At 43.5% G+C, this 12,824-nt stretch overlaps 1 long non-coding RNA gene across 13 annotated transcripts in view; it reads left to right on the top strand.

The window, feature by feature from the left end:
- Positions 1–12,824, top strand: part of LOC142477009 (uncharacterized) — a 47,508-nt gene that overhangs the window by 7,912 nt on the left and 26,772 nt on the right. For 10 of the 13 annotated variants that reach the window (XR_012792132.1, XR_012792124.1, XR_012792130.1 and 7 more), the window contains exons 4-9: positions 319–435; positions 1,456–1,551; positions 2,996–3,099; positions 6,851–6,967; positions 7,988–8,083; positions 9,528–9,631. This is a non-coding gene — a long non-coding RNA (uncharacterized LOC142477009). Of the gene's footprint in view, positions 1–318; positions 436–1,455; positions 1,552–2,995; positions 3,100–4,338; positions 4,450–6,847; positions 6,968–7,987; positions 8,084–9,527; positions 9,632–10,859; positions 10,971–12,824 lie in introns of all 13 variants that reach the window. The other 3 variants (XR_012792129.1, XR_012792125.1, XR_012792133.1) reach the window with 3 other exon arrangements.

The following is a 12,824-nucleotide window of genomic DNA, read 5'->3' as shown; positions in this document are numbered from 1 at the left end:
ATTGATTCAGTAGATTGTGTGCAGACCAGGACTGCAGTACAGTGTCACTCACATGGATGACTTGCGTGGTAGAAGCTCAAGAACAAGGATGTCAAACTCCAGTCCTCGAGGGCAGCAAACAGGCCAGGTTTTCAGGATATCCCTACTGAAAACCTGGCCTGTTTGGGACCCTCGAGGACTGGAGTTTGACATGCATGCTCTAGAAGGAGCACAGCTGTGGGTGGGAGGTGGATTTGCTTTGCATCAAATGGTTTGGAGCAAGGTTTATTGTATGTATTATCATAATAACAATGCAATGCTTAACTTTTATTTCAGGAGGGATGACTGCAGAACAGAAGTGAATATTGAAGCCATGTGTTCCTTTTCTTGCAAAAGAGAAAATTTGAAGGACAGTTGAAGAGAAGGAAAATTACTACACAGAGACAGATAAGCAATGTGTATATTTCTCATTTACCATTTAGTATTTGTCGTTTTATTGACTCCACACAATCCGGCTGCTACGGGTTTCACATTGAATATTTTCATCTCTACTCTACCCCTTCCTGTGATCTGAACCATGCAAGTTTTCGTTGATTCAATACATCATGAGTAGAGGGTGGCTACAGTATGAAGTAAAGACCCAAGGACCACATCTACTACCATTCATAACAAGAACATGTGCAGTAGCGCACAGCTGCAGTTCTATGTGATTGTTATGAAAGATTGAGGTGGTTCAATTCTATGAATCTGGAGTGGGATGGATCCTGTTTGCATCATATGGTTTCATCTAGGCCAGTAGATTATATAACTCTCAGTACAGGTTACACATGGCATCAGTATTAGTGATTTAAAGAGGAGGAAAGCTTCAATGTGGAGAACAAAGCCAAGTAATGTTGAAGTTATTCCTTTTACCATTTACTTGGTCAGTCTGTACTGTCTACTCCCCACACAGCTGCTAAGGATCTTCCATTTTAAATACTTTCACCTCCTATTCTGCACTGCTTTGCTGCCCATTATTCAGAGATGCGTTCCAGTCATGTTTACCACTCTGAATCTCTCTGCAGTCATTGGTTCAGCACATCATGGGTAGAGCATGGCTACAGATACAGCAAGCTATTATTATTTTACCGGCTGATCATCCATAATATTGCATTAAAACATAGAATATCACTTAATTTCCAAAAGATTCAGTGATGCTGATAATGCAGAATCTCACAACATTTCCCATCATAATGCCATAATGCACCAGTGGGAGAAATAATCCTTGCTATATCTGTACATTGTGTGATGTATTACCTCCATGACCATTGAGAGCAAGTACATCTTCTGTATAGAGCGGCTGTGTTATGATGCAGTTATTGATCATCATTGACATAATCACAAGAATCTTATGCAAAGGGAAATTGTCCGCAGCGAAGTGAGATTTCAGCCCCCAAACGTCTGTAATCTTAATGCAATGTCTTACTTTTGTTGCAGTGAACACTGAAGAGACGGATCTACTACAACACTGTACAGGATGAGCATACGCTACAAGCAGCAAAATGATCTTGCAGTTGACAGTATGTTGTTCTGGTAATGTGCACAATTATTATTTATGGGCTACACACCACAGTGCTGGACATATTCTGTTAACTTCAACTCTACTCCTAACATGGAGATGTCTTCCTGGTGTTACTGATTCAGTACATCATATGCACAGTGTGGTTATGATATGATGGATTGATTTAATGAACCCACCAACCAATGATGACATCTGCATCATCTTCTGTAAAGTGCAGCTACAGCATGATATTATCAGCATTTGGTGCGGTATAATCAGAGGTATCTATGTGCTTTTGTGCCTGTTTTAAGTCCTCCAGCTTAACGCCCCTACACCTCCCACTACACAGGCATACTTACTTATGCATACACTGACATCTGGCATACCTACACACACCCCAGGGCCACTTCCTTCCCCTGATGTCAGGGAGAGGATGGGCATGCAGAGTGCAGTAAGTCTCCACGTTACTCTGGCCAACAGTCTTGGCCTACCTCCAGCATCTGTCACCCACAACATCTGTTCCCTCCTTGTAAAGTGCTGAACTATCTCACCTGGGTCAGTGCTATAGCTGATCACAGTGCCCGATCAGGATGTCACTGTGACAGGCAGCAGTGCAGATTGACCGGTCAATCAATGCAGTGCCGCAACATATGCACTAAATGAGATTTCCGTGCCCCCAGTCAGGTTACTCCCTGGGCAGTGACCCTGCTCACACCCTCCCCTAGTTCCACCTCTGATCACAATTATCTCTCTTGGAGAGTGTAGCAAATTGGAGTTGGGGGAATCTCACCTCTGCCATGCATGGTCACAATCTGGGCACAGGACCCAAATAGTGGGCAATGTGGCACTTCTTACAGTAGAGAATAAGTAACTTTATTCTTTACTTGTGTATTAAGGACCTTATTTGCATTAAATTCAGTCCACATGGGACCAAGACTTTCTGGCTTACTGAACAAAGTGGAATTGTTTCGTAGAGGGTGGAGAATTGTATTTTATCTGAAATTACCCCCTCTGCACAAAATACAAACAATTATACCCATACAAGTACCTTGTGGAAGTTGTTGCCCTCTATCTTCCTGTGGTCTCTCCCTGTTTCTCACCGTGCCTCCTCCCATTTCCTTGCACCTCTGCGTCTCCGCATATATCCCTATACTCAGAGCCGGCTCCGGTCAGTGACATGGGATGCCCAAATATGAGCATACCCATATATGGGCATCCATGCCACTGACCGGAGCCCGCTCTGTTGCGGATATGGAGAGAGACTGGGAGATTTACATCCCCTTATAATTCATATGGTGCATAGTACCGGCACGTATTGTTTTACCGGTACTGTGTACCTTCCTACTTTCACACTGGTACAGTATATGCTGCAGTGGGACTGAGAGGGATATATTGGTAACACATAGTCATTGTTGGGGGAATTCAATCCATTTTGAAAATAGTAATGAAATGTTTTTTACTTTTCTTTTTTTTCAGTAATGAAGAATGAAACATTTCTGTTAAAATTGAATTGGAGGTGAACTGGATTCATCATCAACTCTGCACCAGTGTGAATTGATGTTCTTTAATGTTCTGATAAGGTACATGCAACATCTCTTCCTCAACCCCTGCACCACTCTCTGCCTCTTGCCTCTCTCTCTCCACCTCCCTGCTAAGCGTATTAACCCATCTAATGTAATCCACATTCCATGTCTCACTTTACTCTTCACTTCTCACGTGCCCTCTGGAATGACTGCTCTCTGACTAACAAGGTCTATTTGTACATGACCTCTTCTGCTCTCATCCACCACCTCACATTCCCCTCACCCCTGTCCTACTCGATACCACAGCTTAATTGAACTCTCTCCTCTGACATCTACCCTTATCTCTAACCTCTCCTCACTTTCTGCTTAAACTAACTATCTTGTTAACTTTTACAATGCTATCATCTCCTCCTCCCTCCTCCTCCCTCCTCCTCCTTCCTCCTCCATTATATATATACCCCTTCTAGGCTCTGACACACTCATCCCTCTAAGGCCATGATTATCATGGGCACATGCTTGGTCGTCCACAGTGCGTGCGAGCGATGCAGAGCCGCCTCGGACCTCAGTGCAGGGATTGCTGCATACCCCCAGCATCTGTCACCCACAAACAATACACACACTAATACTCCCCACAATACACACTATAATACCTCCTCAATACTAATCTCCCCAATAATATTATAGCTCCAAACACAATATACACAACACCCTTACACAAGATACACAATCTAGTACTCTCCTCTGCACCTCTACACACAATATAATACTCCCACACACACAATATACACACTACCCTCCTACCCCCATAAAATACAACCAATAATACACACACACTTTGTGGATGTTGGGACCAGCTCACGGCATGCACCAGTGAAAGAGAGAGGCCCGCAGAAGCTCGGAAGAACTCCCTCCATCCGTGCCTTCCTCCGTTTCACATCTTCTCCCTGTCTCTCTCTCTCCCTCCCTTTCCTTGCATCTCCCTGTGTCTTTACGTATACCCAGTCAGTGACGGCTCTGGTCACGTGATGCCTTAATATGGGCTTATCCATATATGTTCATCCACGTCACTAATGTGATGCCCGCACTGTTGCGGAGCTGGTACTTACGACGGGCACTTATTGTTTTATCTGTACTGCGTACCTGACTCTACCGGCCTACTTTCAACACTAGTACAATATGTGCTTCACTACGAGTGAGTGGGGAATATTGGCATCACACAGTCACTGTTGAATATGCCATTCAATCCATTTTGAAAATAGTAATGCAATGTGGTTTTGTTTTGTTTGCTTTTTGCAGTAATGAAGAATGGAAAAGTTATATTAAAATTAAATTGGAGGGGGACTAGATTCAGCATTTCATCATGAACTCTGCACTTGTGAGAATTTAACTTCTTGAATACCCTGACAGGTACACGCAACATTAAGACTATAATCTGCTGTGCAAGCTTTCGTGCTATACCTCCCCCTCAGGTTTTGATTTATACATTTGCTCCCTCAATTCATGTCCTCTAATATTTGAAAGCTCTCTCCTAGCATTTTCTCTTTACCACAGAACGTCATCCCAATGTAACCTCTCTCTTGTTCTTTCTGCTGGCTGTTTCCTCACTCCTCTGTTAAACTTTTCTAATTTCTCTAACTTCCACACTCCTGCTTTTATCCACATGTTCTCCTCTTTCCTTCCCCTACCTTTGCATGTGTCTACACACTGCACCATTTGTACAGACCTCTATTGCAGCTATTTCTGCACTGCTCAATGAAAAGCACTCTTTAATATCCTATTCTCTGTGCCCCCTCTCTCTGCGCCCCCTCTTTTGGCGCCTCCTCTCTCTGCGCCCCCTCTCTCTGCGCCTATCTGTCTCATTCTCTCTACGTCCCTCTCTCTCTACATAGAGCTATCTCTGTCTCTCTCTACACCTATCTCTGTGTCTCCTTCTATGTTTGCTGATGTGTGGGATATCTCTTATAATCTTGAACCTGCTCATATACACATCGGGCCTCCCTGCCTCTGCCTCCCTGCTAAGAGTGTTAACCTATCTAATGTAATCCACATTCCTTTCCTTACTTTTCTCTTCCCTTCTCCTATGCCATCTGGAATGTCCGTTCTCTGACTAACAAGGCTCTAGTTGTACATGACCTCTTCTGCTCTCATCATTCACAATCAGTCATTCCCCTCACCCCATCTTACCTGTCCCACTGATTTGCCTCTGCTTAATTAAACTCTCCTCTGACATCTACTCTAACCTCTCTGCTCTCTCTCTCTTTCCGCTTAAACTAACAATCTTATTAACTCTTACAATGCTATCCTCCTATCTATATGCCCCCTCTAGGCTCTGACACACTTGTCCCTCTAGCCCACACCCTTGGCTAAATTCCCAAACATGTTCATCACACTTCCACTCGCTGTTCTTAATGCCTATGAAGGAAATCACACAATTGATATTTGATTTTTCTACAGTAAAAATGTCTCCAGTCCTGTATAAAGCTGCTCTCTGGGGCCAAACCACACTACTTTTTTTTCACATTCATCAACACTCAAATTTAATTTACGCTGTCTTTTTTTCCCTGTATTTGACTCCCTCCACTAACCTTCTCCTCACACTTGCCATCCTTCCTTCACTTCTCCTCAAGCATTTGACTACTTCAGAGGCAAGGTGGATGCCACCCACAAGGAGATTCCTTCTGTCCCTTCCCCCTTCTCTCCTTCTACCTAATTCTCCTTCTGCATTTGACTCTTTTTCTTCTCTTACAGAGCTGGAAGCAAATCATCTTCTCTTCTCCCTCTACCACATGCCCTCTAGATCGTATCCCCTCACACCTTACTGCATCTCTTAGTCCCCACTCTCACCCACATCTTCAATTCCTCCCTATTCTCTGGCTCTTTACCCTCTTACTTTAAGCCTGTAGTGGTCACCCTTTTCTCAGAAACAACCTACACCCTATGTGCCTTACTAACTACCGCCCTGTATCCCTCCTGCTGTTTGTCTCCTAATTGCTAGAATGTCAACATTCTTAAATCACATTCCCTCCTGGATCCTTTACAACCTGCCTTTCGTACAGCTCGTTCTACAGACTGTGCTTAAAGCAAATTCCCAAGGTCACTTTTCCCTACTAATCCTACTTGATCTATCTGCTGCGTTTGATGCTCTCAATCACTCTCCTCCTTCATATTCTAAACTCTCTCTTGGTATCCGTAACACAGTTCTATCCTGGTTTTCATCATAACTTTCCTGTCACACATTCTCCATCTCTGTTGCTAACATGTCTTCGTCTTCTATTGATCTGTCTGTGGGTATACATCAGGGCTCTGTTCTGAGATCTCTCTTTCTCTCTACATACTATCATTTGGTGACCTCATCAACTCTTTGTGACAATCCTATAAATAACAAATACAAATATCAGGTCATGGGAATAAGTGATTTGGACATAAAAGTAACATTTCGGAAGTGTGGACAACTAATACATCTTGTAGATTGCCTTTACAGTGTGATGTCATTGATTCAGTAGATTGTGTGCAGACCAGGACTGCAGTACAGTGTCACTCACATGGATGACTTGCGTGGTAGAAGCTCAAGAACAAGGATGTCAAACTCCAGTCCTCGAGGGCCGCAAACAGGCCAGGTTTTCAGGATATCCCTACTGAAAACCTGGCCTGTTTGGGACCCTCGAGGACTGGAGTTTGACATGCATGCTCTAGAAGGAGCACAGCTGTGGGTGGGAGGTGGATTTGCTTTGCATCAAATGGTTTGGAGCAAGGTTTATTGTATGTATTATCATAATAACAATGCAATGCTTAACTTTTATTTCAGGAGGGATGACTGCAGAACAGAAGTGAATATTGAAGCCATGTGTTCCTTTTCTTGCAAAAGAGAAAATTTGAAGGACAGTTGAAGAGAAGGAAAATTACTACACAGAGACAGATAAGCAATGTGTATATTTCTCATTTACCATTTAGTATTTGTCGTTTTATTGACTCCACACAATCCGGCTGCTACGGGTTTCACATTGAATATTTTCATCTCTACTCTACCCCTTCCTGTGATCTGAACCATGCAAGTTTTCGTTGATTCAATACATCATGAGTAGAGTGTGGCTACAGTATGAAGTAAAGACCCAAGGACCACATCTACTACCATTCATAACAAGAACATGTGCAGTAGCGCACAGCTGCAGTTCTATGTGATTGTTATGAAAGGTTGAGGTGGTTCAATTCTATGAATCTGGAGTGGGATGGATCCTGTTTGCATCATATGGTTTCATCTAGGCCAGTAGATTATATAACTCTCAGTACAGGTTACACATGGCATCAGTATTAGTGATTTAAAGAGGAGGAAAGCTTCAATGTGGAGAACAAAGCCAAGTAATGTTGAAGTTACTCCTTTTACCATTTACTTGGTCAGTCTGTACTGTCTACTCCCCACACAGCTGCTAAGGATCTTCCATTTTAAATACTTTCACCTCCTATTCTGCACTGCTTTGCTGCCCATTATTCAGAGATGCGTTCCAGTCATGTTTAGCACTCTGAATCTCTCTGCAGTCATTGGTTCAGCACATCATGGGTAGAGCATGGCTACAGATACAGCAAGCTATTATTATTTTACCGGCTGATCACCCATAATATTGCATTAAAACATAGAATATCACTTAATTTCCAAAAGATTCAGTGATGCTGATAATGCAGAATCTCACAACATTTCCCATCATAATGCCATAATGCACAAGTGGGAGAAATAATCCTTGCTATATCTGTACATTGTGTGACGTATTACCTCAATGACCATTGAGAGCAAGTACATCTTCTGTATAGAGCGGCTGTGTTATGATGCAGTTATTGATCATCATTGACATAATCACAAGAATCTTATGCAAAGGGAAATTGTCCGCAGCGAAGTGAGATTTCAGCCCCCAAACGTCTGTAATATTAATGCAATGTCTTACTTTTGTTGCAGTGAACACTGAAGAGACGGATCTACTACAACACTGTACAGGATGAGCATACGCTACAAGCAGCAAAATGATCTTGCAGTTGACAGTATGTTGTTCTGGTAATGTGCACAATTATTATTTATGGGCTACACACCACAGTGCTGGACATATTCTGTTAACTTCAACTCTACTCCTAACATGGAGATGTCTTCCTGGTGTTACTGATTCAGTACATCATATGCACAGTGTGGTTATGATATGATGGATTGATTTAATGAACCCACCAACCAATGATGACATCTGCATCATCTTCTGTAAAGTGCAGCTACAGCATGATATTATCAGCATTTGGTGCGGTATAATCAGAGGTATCTATGTGCTTTTGTGCCTGTTTTAAGTCCTCCAGCTTAACGCCCCTACACCTCCCACTACACAGGCATACTTACTTATGCATACACTGACATCTGGCATACCTACACACACCCCAGGGCCACTTCCTTCCCCTGATGTCAGGGAGAGGATGGGCATGCAGAGTGCAGTAAGTCTCCACGTTACTCTGGCCAACAGTCTTGGCCTACCTCCAGCATCTGTCACCCACAACATCTGTTCCCTCCTTGTAAAGTGCTGAACTATCTCACCTGGGTCAGTGCTATAGCTGATCACAGTGCCCGATCAGGATGTCACTGTGACAGGCAGCAGTGCAGATTGACCGGTCAATCAATACAGTGCCGCAACATATGCACTAAATGAGATTTCCGTGCCCCCAGTCAGGTTACTCCCTGGGCAGTGACCCTGCTCACACCCTCCCCTAGTTCCACCTCTGATCACAATTATCTCTCTTGGAGAGTGTAGCAAATTGGAGTTGGGGGAATCTCACCTCTGCCATGCATGGTCACAATCTGGGCACAGGACCCAAATAGTGGGCAATGTGGCACTTCTTACAGTAGAGAATAAGTAACTTTATTCTTTACTTGTGTATTAAGGACCTTATTTGCATTAAATTCAGTCCACATGGGACCAAGACTTTCTGGCTTACTGAACAAAGTGGAATTGTTTCATAGAGGGTGGAGAATTGTATTTTATCTGAAATTACCCCCTCTGCACAAAATACAAACAATTATACCCATACAAGTACCTTGTGGAAGTTGTTGCCCTCTATCTTCCTGTGGTCTCTCCCTGTTTCTCACCGTGCCTCCTCCCATTTCCTTGCACCTCTGCGTCTCCGCATATATCCCTATACTCAGAGCCGGCTCCGGTCAGTGACATGGGATGCCCAAATATGAGCATACCCATATATGGGCATCCATGCCACTGACCGGAGCCCGCTCTGTTGCGGATATGGAGAGAGACTGGGAGATTTACATCCCCTTATAATTCATATGGTGCATAGTACCGGCACGTATTGTTTTACCGGTACTGTGTACCTTCCTACTTTCACACTGGTACAGTATATGCTGCAGTGGGACTGAGAGGGATATATTGGTAACACATAGTCATTGTTGGGGGAATTCAATCCATTTTGAAAATAGTAATGAAATGTTTTTTACTTTTCTTTTTTTTCAGTAATGAAGAATGAAACATTTCTGTTAAAATTGAATTGGAGGTGAACTGGATTCATCATCAACTCTGCACCAGTGTGAATTGATGTTCTTTAATGTTCTGATAAGGTACATGCAACATCTCTTCCTCAACCCCTGCACCACTCTCTGCCTCTTGCCTCTCTCTCTCCACCTCCCTGCTAAGCGTATTAACCCATCTAATGTAATCCACATTCCATGTCTCACTTTACTCTTCACTTCTCACGTGCCCTCTGGAATGACTGCTCTCTGACTAACAAGGTCTATTTGTACATGACCTCTTCTGCTCTCATCCACCACCTCTCATTCCCCTCACCCCTTTCCTACTCGATACCTCAGCTTAATTGAACTCTCTCCTCTGACATCTACCCTTATCTCTAACCTCTCCTCACTTTCTGCTTAAACTAACTATCTTGTTAACTTTTACAATGCTATCATCTCCTCCTCCTCCCTCCTCCTCCTCCCTCCTCCATCATATATATGCCCCTTCTAGGCTCTGACACACTCATCCCTCTAAGGCCATGATTATCATGGGCACATGCTTGGTCATCCACAGTGTGTGCGAGCGATGCAGAGCCGCCTCGGACCTCAGTGCAGGGATTGCTGCATACCCCCAGCATCTGTCACCCACAAACAATACACACACTAATACTCCCCACAATACACACTATAATACCTCCTCAATACTAATCTCCCCAATAATATTATAGCTCCAAACACAATATACACAACACCCTTACACAAGATACACAATCTAGTACTCTCCTCTGCACCTCTACACACAATATAATACTCCCACACACACAATATACACACTACCCTCCTACCCCCATAAAATACAACCAATAATACACACACACTTTGTGGATGTTGGGACCAGCTCCCGGCATGCACCAGTGAAAGAGAGAGGCCCGCAGAAGCTCGGAAGAACTCCCTCCATCCGTGCCTTCCTCCGTTTCACATCTTCTCCCTGTCTCTCTCCCTCCCTTTCCTTGCATCTCCCTGCGTCTTTACGTATACCCAGTCAGTGACGGCTCTGGTCACGTGATGCCTTAATATGGGCTTATCCATATATGTTCATCCACGTCACTAATGTGATGCCCGCACTGTTGCGGAGCTGGTACTTACGACGGGCACTTATTGTTTTATCAGTACTGCGTACCTGACTCTACCGGCCTACTTTCAACACTAGTACAATATGTGCTTCACTACGAGTGAGTGGGGAATATTGGCATCACACAGTCACTGTTGAATATGCCATTCAATCCATTTTGAAAATAGTAATGCAATGTGGTTTTGTTTTGTTTGCTTTTTGCAGTAATGAAGAATGGAAAAGTTATATTAAAATTAAATTGGAGGGGGACTAGATTCAGCATTTCATCATGAACTCTGCACTTGTGAGAATTTAACTTCTTGAATACCCTGACAGGTACACGCAACATTAAGACTATAATCTGCTGTGCAAGCTTTCGTGCTATACCTCCCCCTCAGGTTTTGATTTATTTCCCTCCCTCATACATTTGCTCCCTCAATTCATGTCCTCTAATATTTGAAAGCTCTCTCCTAGCATTTTCTCTTTACCACAGAACGTCATCCCAATGTAACCTCTCTCTTGTTCTTTTTGCTTGCTGTTTCCTCACTCCTCTGTTAAACTTTTCTAATTTCTCTAACTTCCACACTCCTGCTTTTATCCACATGTTCTCCTCTTTCCTTCCCCTACCTTTGCATGTGTCTCCACACTGCACCATTTGTACAGACCTCTATTGCAGCTATTTCTGCACTGCTCAATGAAAAGCACTCTTTAATATCCTATTCTCTGTGCCCCCTCTCTCTGCGCCCCCTCTTTTGGCGCCTCCTCTCTCTGCGCCCCCTCTCTCTGCGCCTATCTGTCTCATTCTCTCTACGTCCCTCTCTCTCTACATAGAGCTATCTCTGTCTCTCTCTACACCTATCTCTGTGTCTCCTTCTATGTTTGCTGATGTGTGGGATATCTCTTATAATCTTGAACCTGCTCATATACACATCGGGCCTCCCTGCCTCTGCCTCCCTGCTAAGAGTGTTAACCTATCTAATGTAATCCACATTCCTTTCCTTACTTTTCTCTTCCCTTCTCCTATGCCATCTGGAATGCCCGTTCTCTGACTAACAAGGCTCTAGTTGTACATGACCTCTTCTGCTCTCATCATTCACAATCAGTCATTCCCCTCACCCCATCTTACCCGTCCCACTGATTTGCCTCTGCTTAATTAAACTCTCCTCTGACATCTACTCTAACCTCTCTCTCTCTTTCCGCTTAAACTAACAATCTTATTAACTCTTACAATGCTATCCTCCTATCTATATGCCCCCTCTAGGCTCTGACACACTTGTCCCTCTAGCCCACACCCTTGGCTAAATTCCCAAACATGTTCATCACACTTCCACTCGCTGTTCTTAATGCCTATGAAGGAAATCACACAATTGATATTTGATTTTTCTACAGTAAAAATGTCTCCAGTCCTGTATAAAGCTGCTCTCTGGGGCCAAACCACACTACTTTTTTTTCACATTCATCAACACTCAAATTTAATTTACGCTGTCTTTTTTTCCCTGTATTTGACTCCCTCCACTAACCTTCTCCTCACACTTGCCATCCTTCCTTCACTTCTCCTCAAGCATTTGACTACTTCAGAGGCAAGGTGGATGCCACCCACAAGGAGATTCCTTCTGTCCCTTCCCCCTTCTCTCCTTCTACCTAATTCTCCTTCTGCATTTGACTCCTTTTCTTCTCTTACAGAGCTGGAAGCTAATCATCTTCTCTTCTCCCTCTACCACATGCCCTCTAGATCGTATCCCCTCACACCTTACTGCATCTCTTAGTCCCCACTCTCACCCACATCTTCAATTCCTCCCTATTCTCTGGCTCTTTACCCTCTTACTTTAAGCCTGTAGTGGTCACCCTTTTCTCAGAAACAACCTACACCCTATGTGCCTTACTAACTACCGCCCTGTATCCCTCCTGCTGTTTGTCTCCTAATTGCTAGAATGTCAACATTCTTAAATCACATTCCCTCCTGGATCCTTTACAACCTGCCTTTCGTACAGCTCGTTCTACAGACTGTGCTTAAAGCAAATTCCCAAGGTCACTTTTCCCTACTAATCCTACTTGATCTATCTGCTGCGTTTGATGCTCTCAATCACTCTCCTCCTTCATATTCTAAACTCTCTCTTGGTATCCGTAACACAGTTCTATCCTGGTTTTCATCATAACTTTCCTGTCACACATTCTCCATCTCTGTTGCTA

Source organism: Ascaphus truei, unplaced genomic scaffold (assembly GCF_040206685.1).
Source record: "Ascaphus truei isolate aAscTru1 unplaced genomic scaffold, aAscTru1.hap1 HAP1_SCAFFOLD_1859, whole genome shotgun sequence".
Classification (NCBI taxonomy): domain Eukaryota; kingdom Metazoa; phylum Chordata; class Amphibia; order Anura; family Ascaphidae; genus Ascaphus; species Ascaphus truei.
Note: the sequence above shows the minus strand (reverse complement) of the source record. Positions and strands in the feature narration are given on the sequence as shown.